We start from the raw sequence: 26,116 nt of genomic DNA, 5'->3' as shown, positions 1-26,116 counted from the left end.
AAATAAGCCAGAAATTACAGTCTCTCCCTTTTCCAATGCATCTTGACACATTAAACACAATAAGGACTGCTGATCAGTATCTCATTATGTCACAGGAACGGCCCCGTAGTGACTGCTAGCCTATCAACTGCCACCAACGTTAACTTTTCGTTTTCATTTCAGGTGGTGGTGCAAGAGAGGTGTCTTTGCAACATCAGAGCCTTGCACATATAGCAATTTTGGTTGTGATGCAGGTATGATTTGGAGATTTCACCAATGGCAATAGGGGGTGGTCTGCTGAGGAGTGTCAACTGAAAGGGAGAATCTGGAAACTAGAAGTAGCCGGTTTCATTCAACTTCCCGGCTTGTCCACTCACTGCTTCCTAGTTTGTGATTTGCCTAGACTTAAAGACTTCCAGCATGTTCCATGTTCTCTTCTAAATCAGTTGGTGTGGCAAGGCTGTTGGGCCACTGCTCTGCATAAACTCAAAGTACATATTCAACACTACAACGATGTGTTTTAGGGGAAAGCTGTATTTCAATAAAAAGGTTCCCTACTGTATTTCGATAAAAAGGTTCCCTACTGGCCACCTCATGAGAAGAGAAGACTCCCTGGAAAAGACCCTGATGTTGGGAAAGATTGAGGGCACAAGAAGAAGGGGACGACAGAGGACGAGATGGTTGGACAGTGTTCTTGAAGCTACAAACATGAGTCTGACCAAACTGCGGGAGGCAGTGGAAGACAGGAGTGCCTGGCGTGCTCTGGGCCATGGGGTCACGAAGAGTCGGACACGACTAAATGACTAAACAACAACAACTGTTACTCATCTTGTCACCAAGAAACTCTGATAAACTTCTGAAGACTGGAAAATTGTTGGACTGGAAAGATCTCAACTGCTTTTATCAAAACAACAGCTGTGGGAAAAGGCACATGAGAACCATTCAGTTAGAAAACTGCACCCCTCCTCTCTTTCCTCCTTGTGTAGAAAAGTATTTTTAAAACTCCATGATCATCTGACTTTCATGGGATTCTGTGGTGAACCAAAGCCTCTGAGATCATTCCCAAGGCTTTCTGCGGTCATCTGCGATCAAGTTTTCAACTCAGGAAGCAACACAGAAACAACGCCTTTCTTCTGAAAATGCCATGAATGCCCCGCTCCGCCTTCCTCTGTGCAAACTTGGGGTCCAACAGTTTCCCCCGAGATTGTTCCCCAGATAATTCCTCAAACTTGGGAAATGTATTTGGCTGCAAGCTAAAGTCTGCAATCAATTAACGTAACGAGAGAGGAGAAAGGGAATATAACGAAGGGCATTGGACTGGGTTTTTGTGTGTGCCAACATCACCAAAACCACGGGGTTAAAACAGTTTCACCAGTTCCCCATCAAGGAATATGGTGCCAGATTTATGGTTCCTTATCAGGATCCTAGAAGGGGAAGAAATAGAGGCAGTGAGAGATTTTACTTTCTTGGGCTCCATGATCACTGCAGATGGTGACAGTAGCCACGAAATTAAAAGACGCCTGCTTCTTGGGAGAAAAGCAATGACAAACCTAGACAGCATCTTAAAAAGTAGAGACATACCCTTGCCAACAAAGGTCCGTATAGTAAAAGCTATGGTTTTCCCAGTAGTGATGTATGGAAGTGAGAGCTGGACCATAAAGAAGGCTGATTGCCAAAGAATTGATGCTTTTGAATTATTGTGCTGGAGGAGACTCTTGAGAGTCCCATGGACTGCAAGAAGATCAAACCTCTCCATTCTGAAAGAAATGAGCCCTGAGTGCTCACTGGAAGGACAGATCCTGAAGCTGAGGCTCCAAGACTTTGGCCACCTCAGGAGAAGAGAAGACTCTCTGGAAAAGACCCTGATGTTGGGAAAGATGGAAGGCACAAGGAGAAGGGGACGACAGAGGACGAGATAGTTGGATAGTGTTCTCGAAGCTACCAGCATGAGTTTGACCAAAGTGCGGGAGGCAGTAGAAGACAGGAGTGCCTGGCGTGCTCTGGTCCATGGCGTCAAGAAGAGTTGGACACGACTAAACGACTAAACAACAACAACTAGGATCCTTTGCAACTGCTTCCAACTATCTCAGTGCGGTCAGGAAAGTTGTGGGGTTTGCATGTTCCCGCCTCTCTAAGATGCCAAGAATTCTTGCATTGTTCCAGCACAAACACCGCTCCTGATCTGTGCAGAACCTTACTGCCAGCCTACAGGACCTAATGATGTTGGTACCAGTCACCTCTTCCTTCCTTGAATGCCAGCTTTGTTTCAATGTCTCTCAGATGGTGGCCAAGGTCTGCACCAAGTCCATGCCTGAGGCTCAACGGAGTGGTCCTCTGCTGGCCCAGCTTCTCCTCTATCTGGACAGGGATAGCCTAGCCCATGGGTAGGCAAACTCAGGCCCAGGGGCCAGATGCGGCCCAATCGCCTTCTCAATCTGGCCCACGGACAGTCCAGGAATCAGCGTGTTTTTACATGAGTAGAATGTGTGCTTTTATTTAAAATGCATCTCTGGGTTATTTGTGGGGCATAGGAAATTGTTCATATATTTTTTTCAAAATATAGTCTGGCCCCAGAACGTCTGAGGGACAGTGGACTGGCCCCCTGCTGAAAAAGTTTGCTGGCCCCTGGCCTAGCCATTGTTGTCTATGTTCTCGTAACCTATAGGTTAGATTACTGCAATGTGTTATATGTGGGGCTGCCTCTGAAGATGATTCGGACACTTAAGTTGCTGCAGAATTCAGTGGCCAGGTTGCTCACCGGGGCAAGGCAGTTTGAGCATATAACGCCAATCCTGGCTCGACTGCACTGGCTGCCAATTAGTTTTGGGGCCCAGTACAAAAGTGCTGCTTCTGACCTGTAAAGCCTTAAACAGCTCAGGACCGCAATGCCTCAAGGCCTTCCTCTCTACATATGAACCTACCCAGGCCCTGAAATCTGAGGTCCTTCTTCGTGCGTCTACTCCATGAAAGGTCTGGAGGGTTGCAACACAAGAACGGGGCCTTTTCTGTGGTGGCTCCCCGTTTGTGGAATGCTCTCCCTAGGGAAGTCCGCCTGGTGCCTTCGTTATATAGCTTAAGGCACTAGGTGGAAATGTTTCTCTGCAACCATGCCTTGGGCTGATTAGCATCCTATCTGAATGCGCTTGGCTGATTTAACATCCATTTGGATGTGTTTGTGTTCTTGTTTTTATTATGTACAGTGGTACCTTGGTTTACAAACTTAATCCATTCTGGAAGTCTGTTCTTAAACCAAAGCATTCTTAAACCAAGGCGCGCTTTCCCATAGCAGCGGGGGTCTCAATTTACAAATGGAACACACTCAACAGGAAGCGAAACATGTTCTTAAACCAAGGCAAAGTTCACAAACCAAAACACCTACTTCCAGGTTTGCAGCGTTCTTAATCCAAGTTGTTCGTAAACTAAGCTGTTCTTAAAGCAAGGTACCACTGTAACCTTTCCTCTACCATCACTGGAGATTCAGAAGCACATAGTGAACATGGTAGAGAGGGACAGGAGCAACAATTATGCCAAGCTGCAGACCGTAAAACAATATATGCCATTATTCAAAAAAACCATGTACGACCTGGCACCTCCTTCCTCCAGCAATAGAAGGCAGCTATTGTGGTGGCACGTGTATTGCTTGGCGAACGAGCTTGAGTCAGTTTTGAGAGGGATAAATTAAGACCTTTTATGCTAGACGGTTAAGCCTCATTCAACCTTCCATTAGGAGGGGCAGAACAGATGAGACATTCAAGAATTCAGCCAACAACAGCCCCCACCCCTTGACAGATAAGAATTTATTGCCAAAGTAATGTTTGCTTCTTAACCCTTTGTTCGTAGCCCACTTCGCCTCCCATTTAAATCCAGATGAGATAGGAGGTTTCTCCTTGCTCTGAAGTTTCGGAAAATGCAGATGGAGGCAGCGCAATGGCATAGACAACATATACAGTGGTACCTCGGGTTACATACGCTTCAGGTTACAGACTCCGCTAACCCAGAAATAGTGCTTCAGGTTAAGAACTTTGCTTCAGGTTGAGAACAGAAATCGTGCTCCGGCAGCGTGGCGGCAGCAGGAGGCCCCATTAGCTAAAGTGGTGCTTCAGGTTAAGAACAGTTTCAGGTTAAGTACAGACCTCCGGAACGAATTAAGTACTGAACCCGAGGTACCACTGTAATAAGAACTGCAAAGCTGACCAGAATATATAAAACGAGAGGCTCCATCCACATCTTCAAAGTGAAGATGAACCCACGTTGAGAAAACTCACTCTTAGCAAACATTTACTCTACCCTGCCAATTATTTATTAGAGATAAAGGAGAAGGTGTGCTTTTTTTAATCCGTCTGCTCAATGGCAATTCGATCTCCACTAGTTTAAATAGACAGATATTTGAAATGTTCCATTCACAGGCTAAATACTAAAAAATAAAATACCGGGTGGAAGGCCAGAAACTCTGATTTCTACAAGAGCTGAGCTGATTTTACCAGACATTTAGCAAATCCTAGTTTGGTTTTTTGGGTTTTTGCAGAGCCAAAAGAGCATTCATCCATTATATATAGATCATTTCCACAATGGATATAAACTGGCAAAGGAGGAGAGACCTTGGCTGTTAAATGCAACAGCTTAACCTAACAGAAGTCTGTGATAAGCCACTTCTAGATTCCAAGGGGTCTAGAGAGTATATTGAGGTGGGGCTCAGCAGAAATCACACTCAGTGGTGACTAGTGACTATTTGGTCTAGCAGGATGCAAGGCAAGGAGGCCAACAGTAGAAAGAGCCATAGCCGGCGCTTTTTTCCTGCTGGAATGTGCCGGAACACAGTTCTGTCAGCTGCCTTGTGCCGCCATCTTGTGCCACGCCCCCTGCCTTGAGTGTACGTGCCCCAGAGCATGGTGGGAAGTGTTGACGACGCCAGCACCACAAGACATGCCAAGATAGGCGACGTTGCTAGGCTGCCCATTCACGTAAAAACAAATAAGGCAAAATTATCACTGCCAGATCAGGCACGGGCGCCCAGTGGAGGATGGAAGGCCCTTCTGAGCCAACCCCCAAAAGGCAACGGGCTGCAGGAAAAATCGACAAGGAAAGTGGGATGGTTTTACCAATCAGAAACAGCAAGAAGTGGGCATTTGGGGTGGGTAGGGGGCTCCGGAGCCAATAAAACAAGGAAGCAGCCGGCTAATAGGCAAGTGTGGGCAACACAGCCGTTTCGGAAGGGTTGTGCTAACTGTGTTACTCAAACTATTTGCGATGCACCGATCTGAGTGCTTTGTATGACTGAAGGAGGGGGAGAACATGCCAAGGCAAGGAACAGTATGTGCGCATCTCGCTCCCTGCTAAGGAGCGAAGGCGCCAAATCTCCCTATAAGATGGTGTAACCTGGCATCTTGGCACGTGATTTTGGTTTCAAGATGGCGTCGGTGTCTGGGTTGGCGACTTGAGGCGGTGAGTTCCGGCACTTTCCCCCCTAGAAAAACAACCAATTTTAATTTTGCCACCGCTGTCCTCCCTATTGAGTTCAACCATAGGCTCCCACTGAGCCTAATGAGGAGGAAGCTGACAGCCAGCTTACAACCTCTGGAGTAGTTGTAAATAAGAAACCGGGTAGGTACAGGGGTTGGTGGAACAGCGTCCCATTTCCCCAAATAGAAGAGCCTCTGCTACTTGCAATTCCCACCTGTCTTGGCCAAAGGACTCCTTTCTGCCTCCTTTTCGTACCCCAAAATGTAACTCCGTATCCTGGATTTCACACAAGGGAGTCTGGATGCTTCCAAAGGACCTTTTTCTTGAACATTCATCCTGATTTGTTTGCAGGGAGGTTAGACAGCATTCTGTCACACCATTATCCCACACTTTCCGCTGCATGTTCCTGCCAATTTCCCTATTGGGAAATTGATATTTTGTGTTATGTACTGAAGTTCTCACCCTGGGCCAGCAGGGGGATACTGTAGATAGTTTTCACTCAGGTCCACATATGCAAATAAGGGATTGAAAGTGACGTTCAGTGATTGGATAGTTACAGAAAATGGTTACTGTTGCGTTCTAGGGGAGCTCTATATAAGCAGGCTGGCTGAACCCTTTAGTTCAGTTCTGTTCTGGCCTGTGAATAAACAAGAGCTGTTTGAAGAATCGTTGTGTCGTCTGATATGTTCACCAACAACTTAACATTTTGGGGGACTAGATTTGTTGAGCAAAAGCTCCAAATCTGCTCGGATTGCACAACATGGATTTGCTGGCATGCGGTAAAATCCTGCCTCAAAATCATTCTTTTTAAGCTGGAGGTCTGCAAATCTGCCATATATATATATATATATATATATATATATATATATATATATGCAGGTTTTGGTGTCCTCGGGTGTCTTCCCGTGTAAAAGTTGGGGTGTCTAGGCGACGTTTCGACGAGGTCTCACTCGTCATCTTCAGGCTGGTGCTTTCGGCTTCTTGTTACTGGAACAGAGCGGGATCTCACCAGATCCAGAGGCACACAGAACGCCAACACCAATCAACCACACCAGACCCAAACCCAGACCCTCTCCACAGATGAATTACTGACACCATCCAGTAGCCAATCCATGGTGGCACCTCCGGATGCTGCACCCCCCTGCAATCCCTACACAGATCTGGCTGACACAAGCCACAAAACCACAGCTCGCCCCTATACACGAAGCCAAGCCAAAGCACAACTAAGTGCAATACAGCCATCTTCTCAGGAAAACTCTTCACAAAGTTCAAGAGGTCAAGACACAAAGACTTTAGCAACTAATCCACACCTAATGACCCACCTAAGTGGTACTCAGGATATCACTCAAGAAATCACTCAAGGTATCTCTCAAGTAATTAAGGAACAAAAGAAGAAAAGGCACACTAGCCTGGGAACTTCCTCTCTGCCCAGAACATTGGAGGCTAGACACCACACCCCCTCTACAGTATTTATAGGAACTCAAACATTGAGATCCCGCTCTGTTCCAGTAACAAGAAGCCGAAAGCACCAGCCTGAAGATGACGAGTGAGACCTCGTCGAAACGTCGCCTAGACACCCCAACTTTTACACGGGAAGACACCCGAGGACACCAAAACCTGCATTCCTGTACCCGTGAAAATCTACGAAAGCAAATATATATATATATATATATATATACACACACACACACACACACACACACATATACACGCAGCGCTCATTAAAGAAACTTTGAGAGAGGAAGTGCAGAAAGCAACGCTCCGCTGGTTCAACGCTTCCTCTGACAGCTTTTGTCAAAGAGAAATGGTATCTCAGAGTTCAAAGGAATCCCTCTTAAGCTTTTACAGCTCGAGTCTGGATTGAGAACACTGCTGGTTCCCCTGGGGGAGTATCTTAAAATACTTTCTGTCCTCCACGCTTGGGTTACTCTTGCGGGGCTGCGGTGTCATAATTGGCATGAGGTTGGCTGCCGTAATCCTGCACTTCACAAAAACAAAACAAGCTTCCCAGCCGTTCCCACGGGGATAGGGTTCGTCTCAAATCCTAGCGACCATCATTGCAGTGAGAGAATGTTTCTCAAGTGCTGATAGACCCCATGACCTGTAATGTTTGTAAGGAGGGCACAGAAAGAGACTGCGCCATGAATCCAGTCTCCAATACAAGTTTGCTCAACGTCCGTTCCCCAACAAAATTCTCCCCAAACCCACTTCGGAGCGCTAACCTACAATTTAGTTGTGTACAGACTTGTCATTTTTGCCGGAGTAACCTACTATTAAGTTGGGAGAAAATAATCTAAATATATCCACTTCCCACAACACGGATGTAAAACACGGCATCAGATTTGGCAGTCCCTAACCCGCCTCGACATAATACCTTTTTTTGTGTGTGAGAGGTTTCAGGAGGAATCTGACACAATGCAAACTTAATCTGAACAAGCGGGTTTGTAAAAGAAGGCTGTTTGGCGTGGGAAAGAGAGTGCTAGGTAGTGCAAGCTTAAGTTATACCTTTGTCTGTTATGGTTATAGTTATCAAGCCAGAACCAGAATAGCCAGGACGGGCCCCAAGATGCTCTCCTTCCTGCTACAAATCCATATGCAGAAGCCAAATGGCAAATGACTCTTCCTTCAGCGCCGGGAACACTATGATGTCCTCAGATGCCCCTGATCAAAGCAGCAAGATCGGTACAGAGATGCAGGACAAGAACTGCGACACAAACAGCTGCATTCTCCAGCAGAAGGGTTTTCTCAGGGAACTGAGGAGGAGCAACTGGTTTGCGGGCAGTTGCTTCACCCTGCCTAAAGATAGGGCCGGCACTGAGAACAGCCTCCAAAATGTTACTCAGCACGGCTGAGCAACATTTACCTTTGCCAATTAAAAAACAGCCCTCATCAATTAACTACCTTTTTACTCTACCAACCAAAGTCATCTATTCTGAGCTTCTAATAAATTTATTACAGTCATTCAAGGCTGGATTTCACCAGCATGGTAATATAATTCCTTAGCCTTGGTAATTTGGTATTCCAATATGGAGCTGGGCTGCTTTCGGTTGCTTGCCTTCCCAGATGGTATATCTGTGAGTTTAGAATCACAGACTCTTAAATCCTTATAATGAAATCCTTATAATGCTCAAATACAAATTAATTAAAAAAAAACAAAGAAAAGCCCATTCAAGTTCCAATACCCCCCCTAAAGAAACCCACAATCAAAGAAACCTCTACGACAAAACAGACTTAGAATACCTGATCTCACAAACCAATTCCTTTCATCCTTGTTTATCACCACATTCCAGAGTACGTGACTAATAACTTAGAGGATGATTCAGTTATATAGCTTATTTATCAGCCGCATCCTCCTTTTTATCCTCCGCAATCAGCACTTGGCCAGATCTACTCAATTTGTGTCTGGATTAGTCCATACCTCCTTTTTCTTTTAACACACGCAAATCACACGATCCTCCATGGCTCTCCGACTCAACTCAATCACATCGCTTGGCGCTTATGCTGTTCCCCAACTCCCACACATCCATGTGCACGCTGGGACTCCTCACACAGGGGCAGGTAGCATATTTATGACAGCATGGGGGGGAAATTCCCAGAAGTGGCAACCATAAGCTCTCTACCCAAGCAGGTCCTGAAATCGGCACAGTGCTACTCTCAGTTGCACACTTGCAATGTGCCTCAAATAACACAATTGTAGTTAGCCTGTGCATACACAGAGGCAATACAACTGCACGAGACTTAGATCTAGGAAGACTTTTCCGAAACGAGAAATCCGAGAGATGGAGAGGTTGGAAACAACTATTGGATACCAGGCCTCAAGTCACACAGAGAGGATTTCCTGGTTCTGGGCTGCTGCAGACCTGCACGCCACATCCACGCCAGAACAATATCGACAAATGAGCAAGGAGATTTCAACACAAGATCGCCAACGGGTAATAAGTAACCCTACCTGTTTGGTTTTGATCCGCCACATCCCTCTGCCAGCTTCATCACACTAATTCTCCTATTAATGGGAAGATGAAATGAAGCAGTTTCACACCACCGGGGCATGAAAAATACCGAAGGAAGCATTCAAGTTGTCATCTTCTTAAACTGTGACATGGGTTTGGTTTCCAGAACGCTATCGCATGTCGACACCGATACCAAGCGAGAAGCCTTGCCTAATCCAGGGATAGCAACACAAGCAATGTAACAGGCTGCATGTAACTATGTAAATTCTTTTTAAACGGGATTCAACAGATCGTATCAAAATATATGGTTGTATCGACCAACTTATCATATAAACAAAACATATTATGAGAAATTAAAGTCCAGCAGATTGATCAGGAAATACAATTATCCTGGAATCCTTGTCTTATTTTCTGCATGTGCTATTCTTCCAAGTTCTTTGTCTGATACCTGCATACAAGGAACGCTAGTATTCTTAAAAGCATCTTCAGTAAAAAAAATTCTGGGGGTATGCATACCTGTAAACATTTTGTGAATCTTTGCACTTTTGTCCATTTACTGTATTTATTTATTTATTGTCCATTTACTGTATTTATTTATTTGAACTATAAAATGGTGGTTTTCTTGAGTACCCCTAAACAGTTTTTTTAAGGAAGAAAAAGCACTGGGTATATCAATATATTGTCCAAAACCATTTTGAAGTCCATATCCTGATATCAGTTTTATAATTTTTGACTTGGCGTACACAGTGGTACCTCTGGTTATGAACTTAATTCGTTCCGGAGTTCCGTTCTTAACCCGGAACAGTTTTTAACCTGAGGTGCACTTTCGCTAATGGAGCCTCCTGCGGCCACCACGCCGCGATTTCCGTTCTCATCCTGGGGCAAAGTTCGCAACCCGGAGCAACTACCTTATTTTTTGCTCTATAAGACTCACTTTTCCCCTCCTAAAAAGTAAGGGGAAATGTGTGTGCGTCTTATGGAGTGAATGCAGGCTGCGCAGCTATCCCAGAAGCCAGAACAGCAAGAGGGATTGCTGCTTTCACTGCGCAGTGATCCCTCTTGCTGTTCTGGCTTCTGAGATTCAGAATATTTTTTTTCTTGTTTTCCTTCTCCAAAAACTAGGTGCATCTTGTGGTCTGGTGCATCTTATAGAGCGAAAAATATGGTACTTCCAGGTTAGCGGAATTTGTAACCCGAGGTACCACTGCATTGTGAATCCCCCCCCCTCTCGTGTGTGTGTGTGTGTGTGTGAGAGAGAGAGAGAGAGAGAGAGAGAGAGAGAGCGCACTATACAAAAATCGCAATGTGGGAAAAACCGTGAAGCCAGTCAATGCTTCTACATAGCTCCATCCTTCTTTCAGACATCGTGATATATCAGCGTATTGCAGCGTTTAGCTGGTGATACATTGCAATGTTGAAAACCAGATATTGCCTGATCCACCACTGTGGATCTCTCCTCACAATGAACAGGCACAGGTGGGCATGGTTTGAGGCCACACTCAGCTCAGGCAGGATGATAATTATTATGCTTTGGCATCTCAAGGGCCAAAGGTTCCCCCATCTTGGCCCTCGAAGATTCCCCACAGCTGAAGTTCAACGTGGAAATAATATTTGCAATGGGCTATTTTATCCACAGGTGGATTTTTAAATGGTTTTAAAAATCCCCAGGGCATGTTAAGGGGCCGTTATCTGAAAGCAGCTTTCAGCAATTGCGTTTCTCCCCAAACAACTGCCTATTGCTGCTGTTCCTGCACTAATCTAAAAATCCTGGCATGTCTTAAGTGGAAGCTTATCTCGGATCATTAGAAACAGTACATTGTGAAGCAGGCTTTAACAAGGATGTCCGGAAGCATGGGTGACACAAAAGACACACACACAACTTGCTTCATAATCGGAACGGAGGGTTTGTATGCAACAAGAACATTATAAAACGGTGACGAGTTTCTGCGGAGATCAACTCCGTCTATGAAGAAGCCAAACGCTGCAATCCCATAAAAAGCGCCAGCAGCTTCCAACACGATCCCTTAAGTTCAATAATTAGCTGGAAGCAATTCTAAAATAAGCACTTCCAGTAAAAAGGCTGGGCTCTTCAGCAGCTTCTAAAAAACCAGAACAACCTGGCATTCGTTAAGAAGTCCACATTCTCCAGAATCCAGTGCAAGGATTTCATTTGCTTTTCCAAGCCATCTGGAAAAAACCACACACCTGACCTTCAAGATTGCTAGTTACCATCGGAAATCTGGGGGGACTGGTCTCCAATATTATTATTATTAGTGATAATTTGAATGTTTTACATTTGTTTTATTGTGCTTTTAAATTTTGTAAGCCATCCTGGGAATTTTATTGAAAGACTGGGTCAACTCCCTAAAATATAAAACACCGTTTTTAATAGCATGCGTTACTCTCATTTCATAGCATTTTTAGTGTGTGTGTGTGTGTTGTTATACTATATATTGGTATAAAAAGCCCTTTGGCACTCCTAAGTAGCCTCTGGAATTTAATATAAAGGAAGGGAATGGAAATCAAACTTCCGAGTCAAATTTGGCTCAATAACTGGACTGGAAAAACCTCATCCTCGTCTTAAGATTACAGTGGTAGCTCAGGTTACATATGCTTCAGGTTACATACGCTTCAAGTTACACACTCTGCTAACCCAGAAATAGTGCTTCAGGTTAAGAACTTTGCTTCAGGATAAGAACAGAAATCAGGCTCCGGGGGCGCAGCAGCAGCAGGAGGCCCCATTAGCTAAAGTGGTGCTTCTGGTTAAGAACAGTTTCAGGTTAAGAACAGACCTCACGAATGAATTAAATACTTAACCTGAGGTACCACTGTAATATTATTCCACTGTTCCTTACACAAAGCAGTTTACTGGCTGTCCATGACTTATACATTAGTGAGGGAGGGAGAAAAACTTTTTTATAATTTTATAAATTTTATTCATGTTGCTTCTTATTTGCCTTGGCCGAAACTTAATTCAGCCACCATCTCTACCAGCCTCTCTGATATTGCCAACAAGCCCAGACAGTGGTTAATGGCTGCTGGCACTGTTCCTGCCAACGTCTACATCAACCGCAAGGGGGAAAATGACGCCTGTGGATACGATTAACGAGGATCATATCTGAATATTGGCATGCTAGTAAACTTGTTGCCAAACGAATTTGCTGCTTCGAATTAGGACACTGTATTTGGGAGATGGTTTCGTTACGGCGGCCGTGCTATTGGGTTATCCTGTGTTCCCTTGTTGTCTCCTCGATAGTCCCAAACAGATTTTGCAACAATTGGGCTAGATCCAGAGGGAAACAGTCATGGCTTTGCAAATGATATTGCCAATAAACGGTGCACATGCAGTCTGCAACAGAGGCCACATCTATTCAAGGAAGCTGAGCCTCTATAAATTAGACTGTCAGTTTGGTGCATCTAAATTTTACTAGCCTGCTTTATGCTGTTAGCCATTTGCTGACCTGGCCATGGTTTGGACAGTTATCTAAAAATCACCAGTCATCTGCAAGAGGCAGGATGGAAGCCAAGAAGTGGCCCTTAATCTCTTGTCTTCAAGAGCATAATAATAAATGTTGTGATTGTGGCATATGGGCGTGGAAATAGTGCTCAAAATCCATACAGAAATCCAAATAAGACGTGTGTGTGTGTGTGTGTGTGTGTGTGTGTGTTTTAAGTGCAGCACTTATGAAGGCGAACCTGAAAATCGCATGAAATGGCTGCAGGATCCAACCCCTCTCTCAGTTGAGGGGGGTGAATGGAAGTTGCCAATTAATTTATTCCAAAGGGAATAAATTATACAAGGCAAGGGCATGCAGAGAAGTTCAGATAATGTGCACGTTTTGTAAAACAGTAAAGGGATCCCTGACCATTAGGCCCAGTCGTGACCAACTCTGGGGTTGCAGCGCTCATCTCGCTTTACTGGCCGAGGGAGCCGGCGTACAGCTTCCGGGTCATGTGGCCAGCATGACTAAGCCGCTTCTGGCAAACCAGAGCAGCACACGGAAACAGTGTTTACCTTTCCGCTGGAGTGGTACCTTTTTATCTACTTGCACTTTGACGTGCTTTCGAACTGCTAGGTTGGCAGGAGAAGGGACCGAGCAACGGGAGCTTACCCCGTGGCGGGGATTTGAACTGCTCACCTTCTGATCGGCAAGCCCTAGGCTCTGTGGTTTAACCCACAGGGCCGCCCACGTCCCTTTGTTTGTAAACAGTGAAGAACTTAAATTCTTTTGACGCGGAATCTGAGTATCTTTTGTGTTAAAAATTTATTTACTTAAAGCATTAAGTCATACAAATGCAGAGAGTCAAAAGCTGTGTTAAGTAGGCCTGGCGATGTATTAATACATCGTCCAAAATCGGTTTGAAGTCCACCTTAATGATAATGGTTTCATAATATCTGACATGGTGATAAATCGCGAAATCACAACGTGTGCCTGTGCTATGTAATAAAAAAATCATGATATGGGAAAAACCGTTAAGCCGGTCATCAGTTCTGTGGTGATTTCTGCTGCCCCTGTCACTCTGTACTATAAAATAACAGTTGTAACAACATGTTAAAGGTAAGTAAAAATGGATCAGTTTTAGACCCCTAAGTAGTAACAGTTGCCAGGACACATCCTTATTTCAGATATCGTGATATATCGGTATATTGCGATGTTTAGTTGGTGACACATCACGATGCTGAAAACCAGTTTATCGCCCCAGCCCTGTTGTCAACTATCTTCTACCACTATTTTTGTCCCTGAAGAGGAAAACTTCTTCCCTGGATGAGATGGGAAAACAACTCCCTGTTTTGCATTCTGAGAACTAGAATACAAACTTCAAACCTGAGGGGGGTGAAGTTTCACGAGAGTGCTCAGAATTCTGCAATGCTCATCATGCCGTGAAGATATCTGTGAAACCTTCCCCGTGGGCCTACAGACCCAACTTTTGAGGGAGACAAGGAACCACAAGGTGAAACTGGTTTTATTTTGTAACGCAGACAAATCCATAAAGTGCAGCAGTTTTCAGGAGCGTGAATGAAAATTATGGCAGGTCCTTTTTCTTGTAATGAAGTTAAGCATCTCCAAGGCTCCCTGTGGTCTAAAACAAAGGGCTGATCACCACTTCTAGCTTGTGCACAGTGCTATTTTCCCTAGAAAAATAGGTGCAGGAACTTATGATGAACACCTCCCTCGTTCTCTTAGCATGGCAATGGTGCCCACCTGAGAGGTGAGTTCTGGCTGAAAAAAAGCCCTGGTTACATAGAACCATCTTCAAGAATTTACAAGAGATTAAGGAAAGTGGGGCCTGGCAACTTGAACCGAGCTTCCCAAGTCATGTAGTGTCCATCAAATCAATTTAAATCACGGTTAAATCACAACTAGTTAGTAAGACTTGATTTAAATCCTTTTTTTAAAGAAAGACTCATTCTTGCTGTTATAATCTCATATATCTTATATAATCTTAATATTTACAACCAGAAGGAGGTTTCATTTTTTGAATAATAAATGTTCAGAGTAGTTTTAACAGTTATATAAAAAACTACTGATTTGGTTATACTCTTAGAAATACATAGACAGGTAATTATGAAATGATTGTGAGGTTTAATAAGTTAACTGTTGATATTTGGACAACTTTTCCACTGTACTTTATTGGAAGGAGAAAAGCAATCATTTCCTTAATAACAATTTAAACAATTTATTTAACTAAAGCAATAACATTATAGCATATGTATCCATGTTTGTTAAATGTTTGTTTGTGGGTTTTTTTAGCATACATGAAAAACTTAAAACAAATCCTTATTTCCTGATGAATAGCCTTTGGACTATAATGTAGCTTAAATAGAAAACTATCTTTTAAAAGATTTTTCCTCCGAAAGCATTTTATTTTAAAAATCTGATTTAAATTTTTAAAAATCCCCCCCCCTTTAAAAAATCATTGATTTTTATCCACCCTGGTAGTGTCAGAGTCTTCAAGGGTTGAGGACCAGTCAGGGTGAAGCTTAAGTTGCCTGGTCCTCCTGCATTACTGAAAAACTAACTGGAAGTCCACAAACAGCAAAGGCCAAAAGGCAGCAACCTAAGGGCAGGTTTGAGCTTGACATTACCCTATTCTTCATTTCAGCCACACAAAAAGTTCAGGATGCTTGTCCTGCAGGAGGGGTCCCTGATGCAGGGAATTTCTGGGATCCTGCAAACTGAACTTTAGCAGAAGGATGACTTTGTGGGGAAATCTGTCACATAACAATTGTGATTGCCCAAGTACCATTTAGCCAGGCGGAGAGCTAGCTAGACTTCATCCGAACAATATCTTCCCAGACAGAAAAGAAAAGAGTGCTTAGAATTAGCCTTGGTAAAAGAGCAGCTTGGGAACCCCAGACTCACATAAATGTAAAAGGATTAAGAGAACACCTTTGCTCCAAGTCTCCATTTCTCACATTTTTTCCCTATCCTTTATTGGCCTTTTAGGGTTTAATTTTTAAGGGGGAAAGGCACTTTATGGCTTTTTCACTCAGCTACAGACATAAACCACCTAAAAGCTTATTACCTGCTCCTGAAACGGTTAAAAAAAACCAGCACACTTTTAAAGAAGTAAAAAAAGTATTGCTTTTCACATCCATCACCAAAGCCCAACCTGCCCTACCCGATAAAAGAAAGAATGTTGTTTAATTGGGCTTTTGTAGGGCCCTAAAGTGCATAGCCGTGTTCCATTCTAATTAGATTTTTTTTCTTCCTTCCTGAAGCTAGGTCTCTGGTTTTGATCTTGGAAAGACACCTCCTTGAAGTTATATGAGGGGGAAAGGAGCCTCTCAACTTCCTAGAAGCAGGCAGGGGCACAGCAGATTTTATTTTTAAAAAAGAACATTCCATTGGACAGCAAGGTGTTTGACCCTAATGGAATGGGGGAGCCAGTCTGCCTGCACTGGATACTGGGGAAGGATAATATTTACTCCAATGAACTACACGGGTTACAAGCAATGCACTTTGACTCCCAAGAGCGGCCTTCTAATGCTCGCTAGTTTATAAAGTAACAGTTCCAACCCATAACAGATTTCTGTAGTCTTTCAGGTAAAAAGGTAAAGGATCCCTGGATGGTTAAGTCCAGTCAAAGGCGGCTATGGGGTTGCGGCACTCATCTCGCTGCCAGGCTGAGGGAGCCGGCATTTGTCCACAGACAGCTTTCCAGGTCATGTGGCCAGCAGGACTAAACCGCTTCTGGCGCAACGGGACACTGTGACGGAAACCAGAGTGCATGGAAACGCTGTTTACCTTCCCGCCGCAATGGTGCCTATTTATCTACTTGCACTGGTGTGCTTTCAAACTGCTAGGTTCGCAGAAGCTGGGACAGAGCAATGGGAGCTCACCCCGTCGCCAGGATTCGAACCGCAGACCTTCTGATCGGCAAGCCCAAGAGGCTGAGTGGTTTAGACCACAGCGCCACCCGCTGTAGTCTTTAGCAGCAGCCCACAATTCCACTGGTCATGGTGAGCCTTAGCTTTCCTCCTCAGCTTGCGGACATTGCTTAGTGACAGGGTAGCTGCTTTCCAGGTTCAATTCCTAGCCTCTCTAGGCAGGGCTGGGAAAGACCCACCTCTGAAATCTTGGAGATCTGCTGCCAATTAGTGTAGACAGTAATCAGCTAGATGGAGAGTAGCAGTTCCTAATGTATGTTCCCCAAGATAGGACGCATTGCAAGCTGGAGAGAAAAACGGGGGCCTGCAATTCGGGTATTTGAAGTGCCTCAGCACCTAACAGACCCAAATAACCCTATGGAGAATCTTGGAATCGTAGAGTTGGAAGGGACCACAAGGATTCATGTCCAACAGGTAGATCATGATCTACCAGTAGATCACTGGACATCTGTGGTAGATCACTGGCTGCCCCCAACAAAAGCTCAACAACTATGACTTGAACCCCCCAAAAGGGGGTAGATCACTGCAAGTTTTTAACTCTGAGTAGATCACAGTCTCTTGGGAGTTGGCCAGTCCTGATCTAGTCCCACCCCCTGCAATGTGGGAATCTTTTGCCCCATGTGGGGCCCAAACCCACAACCCTGAGATTAAGAGTCTCACGTTCCACCAACTGAAGAGGGCAGGAATCGCCTCTGTTCGTTGTTCCTAGCTCCACTGTCAGGACAATCCAGCAAATAATTCCAGACTCCAAAATGTGGAGCTGGAGTTTGTCCCAGATCTCGCGCAGAGGCAGATGTCCTGTGCCAGGAGGCAGGTTGGGTCTTGCCTACCGCAAGGATCTGGCTTGGCTAGGAAGGTAAATCAAGATTTGTGGGCCTAAATAAAATGTCGGTATCAGGTCAAGGGGCAACATCAGCAAGTGGGGCACAGGTGATAACCTCAATGGGTGGGTGCCCACGGGTGGAAGCCCAGAGAACCGATTCCTCAAATGGTATTTTATTCCCAGTGACTGTTCTGCAAAAACCCTGCAATCACAGGTGGGAAATTTCTGGGCTGCTCCTGAGCACGGCAGAATAATTAAAAAGCTGTCAAAAGCAAAATGTAAATATAAATGACACTATAATCCTACACATTTACATAATCTGACAGTTTCTTCAACAGAACTTAGCATGTAGTAAAAAGCGTTCAGGACTGCAGCTTAAAGGTATAATCCTATAAATGTTTATTTAAAAGTAATTCCTACTGAGTTCGATCTCCGCAGCAAATGCAACTTAAATCACATTTGTCCAAATACACTTGCAGCCCATTTCCTAAAATGACCTGTGGATCAACTGTTTTGAGAACTGACGGTTTTTATTTTTATTTTTTTTTTTTTTTTAAGCTTTTATTTTCAATGCAAAATCGTAACAAAAATTACAAACATTGAATACACAAAAACGAAAAAACACACATCTACAAAGCAAAACCATATCATAACATACATAAACATAAATTGACTTCCTTCCTTTGTTCTAAGACCTCCAAAGATATTTACTCTTACTGTATTGTTGTGTCTAATTAGATTACTTCCATCTTTATGCTTTTTTACATCATTTTTCTTGTTCTTTAACCCTGTAAAGCATCACTCATTACATACCAATATACTGACTCCAGAACAATGTTTTTTCATATACTCTTTAGCACAACCCCATTCTTTTAATAGTTTCTGGTCCGATTGTCCCCTTATGTAAGCTGTAAGTCTTGCCAGATTTATGTATTCACAAAATTTAATTTGCCAATCTTTCACTGATGGAATTTTTCTGCTTTTCCAGTTTTTAGCTATAAGCATCCTGGCAGCTGTTGTTGCATAAAGGAATATTTTCCTTTGATTTTCGGGGATATCATTTGTAATTAAACCTAAAAGGAATGCCTCCGGTTTTTTACTAAAAGATATTTTAAACATCCTTTTGAGTTCTTCATAGATTTCATTCCAGAATTGTTTAATGGGTCGGCATTCCCACCACATGTGGAACATTGTTCCTATTTCTTTTTTACATCTCCAACAGGTATTCGATTTTAATTTGTAAATTTTTGCCAATTTTACTGGAGTTAAGTACCATTGGTACACCATTTTCATAAAATTTTCTCTTATTGTATAACATGCCGTGAATTTGATGTCATATTTCCATAATTTCTCCCATTGATCCAGCCGAATTACATATCCTATATCACATGCCCATTTGATCATAACTTCTTTTATTTCTTCATCCTTTAATTCCCATTCTAATAATAAATTATACATTCTGGATATATATTTTTTTGAGTTTTGTAATAATACTTTTTGTAATTTTGATTCTTCTTTTTCAAATCCTATTACTTTATCCTGGTTAAATATTTGTGCAATTTGGTGATATTGAAGCCATGTGGTACAGTATTGGGTCACCTCGTCATATGGTCTTAGTTTTAATTGGCCCTGTTCTTCCTTTAGGAGCTGCTGGTAAGTTGCCATTCTTCCTGTAGTATTTTTCTTTTTAACTGATATTACTTCTAGCGGTGAGACCCACCATGGAGTTTTTGGTTCTAACAACCTTCTATGTCTCACCCAGACCTTGTATAATGCATTTCTAATTACATGGCTTAGAAATTCTTTATGGACTGCCACTTTGTTATAAATTAGATAGGCATGCCAACCATATCTATTGTTCCATCCCTCCAAATCCAAAATGTCGCTGTTATCCAATTTGATCCAATCCTTGATCCAAGTAAAGCATGCTGCATCGTAATATAGTCTCAGGTCTGGGAGTCCAAAACCTCCCCGCTCTTTTATGTCAGTTAATAATTTATATTTAATCCGTGGCTTTTTGCCTTGCCATATAAATTTTGTTAAGTCCATTTTCCATTTCTTAAAACAATCATCTTTACCTATTATGGGAATCATTTGAAAAAGGAACAGAAGTTTTGGTAAGATATTCATTTTAATAGCCGAAATTCTACCCCAGAGTGTTAATTTCAGTCTTGTCCAAGTTTCCATTTCTCTTTTTGTTTCTTCCCAAATTTTTTTATAATTATCTTCAAACAAATTTATATTTTTCATTGTTATTTGTATGCCTAAATATTTCACTTTTTTTACAATTTGTAATCCAAATTTTTCTACCAGTTCCTTTTTCTCTTGATCTCCCATATTTTTTACCATTAGTTTCGTTTTTTCTTTATTCAAAGCAAAACCTGATACCCATCCAAAGTTTTCCATTTTTTCTAGAGCCTTTGCTATGCTTTCCTTTGGATTGGCAAACAGTTGGCAAACTGACGGTTTTTAATGGCGCCATGCTGTTTTTATTGTAATTATTGGTATGTTTGAAACAAGACTTTTTAATATCTGTATGTAGTTTTAATTCTGTTAATGTTTAATTGTTTTTAATTATTGTTTTTTCCGTGTTTATAGTGATTCTTGTTTTTATCTGTAAGCTGCCTTGTAATATATAAGAATAAGAATGGTAATAAATAATAAACCTGGCAACGGGTACAGATGAAAATAGAACCATAGGGAACACAGATGTCAAAATGCTGACCAAGGTCTGTATTAGCAGTAGAATTCAAAATCTAACATTTTGCGTCTGGGAACTTCTTTCGTCTGGTAACAGGCACTGGGCTAATCCAGAAGGATACCAGAAACTCTGTGGGACTTCAGCCATTTGGATGGTGTCAGCTCTGAAACTGTCAAGATACAAAACAGGTTTGAGTTCAGAGCGAAGGTTCGCAGGAGTCAGCAAACATTTCCAGCAGGGGGCCGGTCCACTGTCCCTCAGACCTTATGGGGGGGGGCAGTCTATATTTTGTGAGAATAAATGAATGAATTCCTATGCCCCACAAATAAGATGCATTTTAAATAAAAGGACACATTCTACTCATGTAAAAACACACTGATTCCCGGACCATCCACAGGCCGGATTTAGAAGGCGATTGGGCCGGATCTGGCCCCTGGGCCTTAGTTTGCCTACACATGGTTCAGAGTAATTGCACATGTGGAATCAGCACATCTGATCTCCAAACAGCTCCACGCATGCTTAATTTTTTGAAGGACAGGGACAGACCTCTTAATTTTTTCCTTTCTCTCTCTCTTTTTTTAAAAAAATATATAGTTAGACTTTTCAGCTGTACAACTTGGCATGTAAAATGTGGCAGAGTGAAACTTAAGGGCAAAGTCATCATCAGTGGGAACTGCAACAACAAAGCAACCATTTATGGTTTAAATTCCTTATCTCCTCCCGCCGACTCCATAAGGAAGGAAGAAATCAGCAATTCCACCTGCTAACTTAGAAACACAGGCTTCTTTTTTAACTTCACTATCTCCAATGGCATTTTAACTCCATTTGCCTTAATTGCAGTGGGATCACAATACCATTGCAATGAAGGAAACAATGCGAATGTCCTTCCCAGGATGGACCTACAGTATCTCCTTTGTTGCCTCATTGTCTCCTCCGTGTGCAGGAGAGGTTTAAGGTTAGCTTGGTTTTATAAGGTTAGCTCAGCTTTACAGGCCATCTGCTATATTATCCTGCACAGCAGATAACAAGCACAGGAGACGCGAAGGAGCGGCTACCCTTTTTTTTAAAGGAGAAGGCAGAGCTTTCGAAGTTCACAATGTACACGCCACAACGGCTTTCGTCAGAAGCAGCTGCATGAAAAATAAATGGCACACTTTCGCCTTTCCCCACATTGCTCCGAGCCGTCAGATGAGCATGCAAACCAAACAAACCCTGGCTCAAGCTGGCCACGCCTCCTCTTCTTTTTAAATTTCTTAATAAATGATAAAGGCAAAGGTAAAGGGACCCCTGACCATTAGGTCCAGTCACGGCCGACTCTGGGGTTGTGGCGCTCATCTTGCTTTATCGGCCGAGGGAGCCGGCGTACAGCTTCCGGGTCATGTGGCCAACATGACTAAGCCGTTTCTGGCGAACCAGAGCAGCACACGGAAACGCTGTTCACCTTCCCGCTGGAGTATACCTATTTATCTACTTGCACTTTGACTTGCTTTTGAACTGCTAGGTTGGCAGGAGCTGGGACCGAGCAACGGGAGCCCACTCTGTCGCGGGGATTTGAACCACCGACCTTCTGATCGGCAAGTCCTAGGCTCTGTGCTTTAATTAATAAATGATACAGAACATTGAACAAACAAATACTAAAACAAAATTAAACTGAAGAAAATACATGTACGCCCTACATTGAAAACATAAACCCTACGTACCCCCGTGACTTTCCTCCACCACGACTTGACTTCCTTTAGCTCAAGTTTAAATACTATCGTTGCATTCTTTGGATAATATAATCTCTTGTAGCCATTTCTAATTATTGTTCTCACTTGTACTTTACATACTTAATCCACACATATCAACATATTCTTTTTAGAGGAGTGTTTTTCCATGTACAGTGGTACCTCTGGTTATGTACTTAATTCGTTCTGGAGGTCTGTTCTTAACCTGAAACTGTTCTTAACCTGAAGCACCACTTTAGCTAATGGGCCTCTCGCTGCCGCCGCGTGATTTCTGTTCTCATCCTGAAGCAAAGTTCTTAACCCGAGGTACTATTTCTGGGTTAGCGGAGTCTGTAACTTGAAGTGTATGTAACCTGAAGCGTCTGTAACCCGAGGTACCAATGTACTCCTCAAAGCAAAGCAAACCAACCCTGGCTCAATCTGGCCACGCCTCTTCTTCACACTCAGAGGCACCAACATGAGCAGAAGATTTGTGGGGTATCTGACCATATTACACGCACATGACGTGTGTGTGTGTGTGGCACGAGGACACCAGGAAGAGCCAAGGGGCAGAGCTGAAAGCAGCTGCGGCTACAGAGCAGCTTCAATGGCTCCTCCTCTCCAGTGCTCAACCACCACCACCACCACCACCAAACCTCCTCCTCCTCCTGCCGCAGGGCTGCTTCCTCCCCTATCCTTCCCCTCCGCGGCAGGAGTAGGGGGAGAGGAAGCCACCAGCCACTGCCGCTGCACCACACACAGCTCCGTGGTCAACCTCATCCTTCCCCTGCGGCTGCCACCGGCCCAGGGCAGCTGGCCCACTCCTTCCCCTCCACGGCAGGAGCAGCACGAACCACCGGTCACTGAATCCACAACCTGCTCAGCTTTGCGCTTGGCCTCCTCTGCCCCTGATTGTTCTCAACACTGGAAGGGGGGGGGATATTTTATAGGGGGGCGAAGGGATCTGGGCCCTTAGAGTTGGCACCAATGTTGCCACTGGCTCTTGTCTCTCATTCCTCCTCTGGTTGAGGATAGCGCCTCGTTGCTTGAGATGGAAGGATGCTGGAAGCCTTCTGTGTCAGACATCTGGCTAAAGGGCATTTTGGTTAACTTTCCCGGAATAGAGCTAGCAGTGAAATAAACATCTCTTTTGGTCCTTTAACTTTTCTACGTTTTGAAGTTGTTGTTGTTATATTCATACCCCACCCATTTGGCTTGCTTTCCTCAGCCACTCTGGGCGGCTTCCAGCAGAATTTAAAAACATAATAAAACGTTTAAAACTTCCCGGCACAGCACTGTCTTCAGATGTCTTACAAAAGTTGTGTAGCTCTTAATCTCCTTGACATCTGATAGGAAGGCATTCCACAAGGAGAGCGTTAATAATAGTAATAATAATTTGCAATAATATTGTATGGTTTTGAATCTTTCTCAATTTTATGGTAACCTGCTTTCGTTTTCTTGTTTTTTTAAAAAATCAAGTGGTGTATACGTTTCATGAAATGAAAAAATAAGCCCCATTACCAGACAAGACTGTGAGCCTCAACCAGCAGCATTCATCGGGCTGGTACGCTTGTCTCATTTGCAAACGTGAGCTTGTAACATGACTGAGAAACATGCAAACAGCCTCTTTTTTTAATGTTGCACTGTCTTTGCCCGAAGCTGACAGCAGCTACCTGCAGACTATCTGGGTGTGAATCATCGGCGTCTGAAGATGGAAGAAGGCACACCTGGATACCTTGCAGCCCTTTCTTACTTATTTGGCACAAACAATGCCTTTCCTTCGGGATGAGTCAAAACCCATAGACCAAGAGCACATGAATTTTACACCAGAGGGCACGGAGAGACTCAAACTAGACCCAAATCTTAAAACTCTCAAACCGCTGCAAACGAACCATTGCGGTCGAAAGCGTCAGACTGAATACATCGAATTCAGGCCAGCTTTAGAAACACACAATATTGCAACATCCGACCCTGTCTATGCTAAGTTAGGGTCCCAATCCGTTCAGCTCAATATTGACTGACAGCACCTCTCTGGCAGTGTTAGAAACTCAGGTATATAAGCTAGGCGCCAAATGGCTCCTTAAATCAAGGTTGCAGTCGCCTCGTTGCCATTTGGGGGGCGAAACGGCTCGAAAGTTTTATTTTTCAAACGTTGGACTGACTGTGGTTGATTCTCACTTGAACCTCTGGCTAGTTCAGATGAAAATATTGAGCCAGGCATCGTCACCTGGCTGCAAAGCGCACCTGACACCCAGGGAATTTCGAACACTAGGCCTACCCAGGGGTGAGAAAATGAGCCTATCTTGCTTGGGTGCTTGGAAGGTTGGCGGTTCGAATCCCTGTGTCACGGTCTGGTTCATGGGCAATCGAAGTCCCGGCAGGGGACGTCAGGACTGGGTGCAAGATGGCGGGGTGGGAGCAGGAACGGGGTTCCAGAAGCCAGGCTTCAGGAAGCCAAGGGTCCGAGGGTCAGGAAGGAAGGAGTCACGAAGTCAGGGGTCGGAGAATCAAGAAGCAGGGAGTCAACAAGCCGAGGTTCAAGGATCAGGAAGTAAGAAGTCTAAGGCAGAAAGCGTGTTGCTGTGGCAAAGAGATGAAGGGAAATGCTGACCTTATATCCCTTCCCAGCTCTTGCCACCAGGTGCTGTGAGTTACCAATCGGCCTCACCTGTGAGGCCGCACCTTGCCTCTTCAGAACAAACTTAGGAAGGCCCCAGTCCTGCAAGTCCTACTGGTCACAGGGCCTGGCTCCTGCACGCACACCTGACACCCTGCAACGGAGGGAGCTCCTGTTGCTCTGTTACAGCTCCTGCCAACCTAGCAGTTCAAAAGCACGCCAGTGCAAGTAGATAAATAAGTACCACTGTGGCGGGAAGGTAAATGGCGTTTCAGTGCACTCTGGTTTCCGTCACAGTGTCTTGTGCAACCAGAAGTTCTGCTGGCCACAAGTGCAACCAGAAGTTCTGCTGGCCACATGACCCGGAAAGCTGTCTGTGGACAAACGCAGGCTCCCTTAGACTGAAAGAGAGATGAACCCCATAGTTGCCTCTGAAACCGTCCAGGGGTCCTTTACAATCCCATTAACAGCACACACAGAGGCTGCGATTTTAAAAGCAACAGGAGATGTAAAGCCATGCTTGACATGGAGCATAACATGCAATTTCTTTTACCTTCTGGTTTTTAATTTATGCAATTATCATCGTTAGGCATAACGTGCAGTTTGAGTCCCATGTGTCACTAGCTGCAGGTGCAGCTTTCCACCCCACACTCCGCTGTTGTCGCAGATCCCATTCCAATGCCACAAAACTATCTTGAATCACTTATTCTGCAGCCAACTTCCAACCACTTCCTTCATCAATAAAGGCGACAAGGGCAGGGGATCAATTACCAAGGACTAACAACCCGTGTAAATATCACTGGGACCAACGTAAGTGGCGACAGCCCTGCATTTACTGTTCCTTAATTTTAATATTCATGTCTTAGCGACAGAAATGTTACCTGTTTGTGACATTTTTACATGCCTTCCCAAGCGTACAATGCTTAAGGCAGCATTTTTTTAAAAAAGGATTTTAAAGAGTCAACATGTAAAACGCACACGCTCTTCGCTAATTGAACAGTAAGGCGTTTCAATCTACAGTTGGCATCCGTCTGGCTCAAGAGACAATGGAGTGAGCTTCCTGGGGGTCAAGCCAAACCGCCGGGGAATCGCAGCGCCAGCTGTGGTTGCAAAGATCAGGAGCTTGTAAAGGGCTGCTTCCTGTATCGTTTTTGCTGCATCAGTAGCACTGAAGTGACCCCTCTGAGGTGCAAGTCTGGGCAGTGTGTATGGAGGTCCTGGGGGTGCCCAGACAAAAAGAGCCCACACTCTCGGCCTCGCTGGTGTGGTCCAAAGGAAAGCAGAGCAATAGGTTTGGCACCAGCTTGGCTGAAGGAGTTGCGGGAAGGAGGTGTACACGGCACCACTCAACCATCCTTGGGACTCCCACTTTGTGTAGGGCTTACTCCTTAACCTTTTCTTCTCCAGAATATGCCCCCCGCAAGATAGCAGTTACAGATATTTCCTCAGGGTTTATTCCTGAAGCCTCATGAATCGACATAGCTGCA

General features: G+C 44.0%; 1 protein-coding gene and 1 long non-coding RNA gene across 6 annotated transcripts in view; both read right to left on the bottom strand.

Annotated features, from left to right (window-relative positions):
• LOC310835331 overlaps positions 1-10,549 on the bottom strand; it is a 59,048-nt gene extending 48,499 nt beyond the window's left edge. The window contains exon 1 of the long non-coding RNA XR_014559561.1: positions 10,298-10,549. This is a non-coding gene — a long non-coding RNA (uncharacterized lncRNA). The remainder of the gene's footprint in view (positions 1-10,297) is intronic.
• MOB3B (MOB kinase activator 3B) overlaps positions 1-26,116 on the bottom strand; it is a 98,212-nt gene that overhangs the window by 48,499 nt on the left and 23,597 nt on the right. The gene's annotated exons all lie outside the window — the stretch shown is intronic.

The sequence above is a fragment of the Podarcis gaigeae genome (assembly GCF_964106915.1).
Source record: "Podarcis gaigeae genome assembly, chromosome: 17".
NCBI classification, from domain to species: Eukaryota; Metazoa; Chordata; class Lepidosauria; order Squamata; family Lacertidae; genus Podarcis; species Podarcis gaigeae.
The sequence above is the reverse complement of the archived record's forward strand: the minus strand, read 5'-3'. Positions and strand labels throughout refer to the sequence as shown.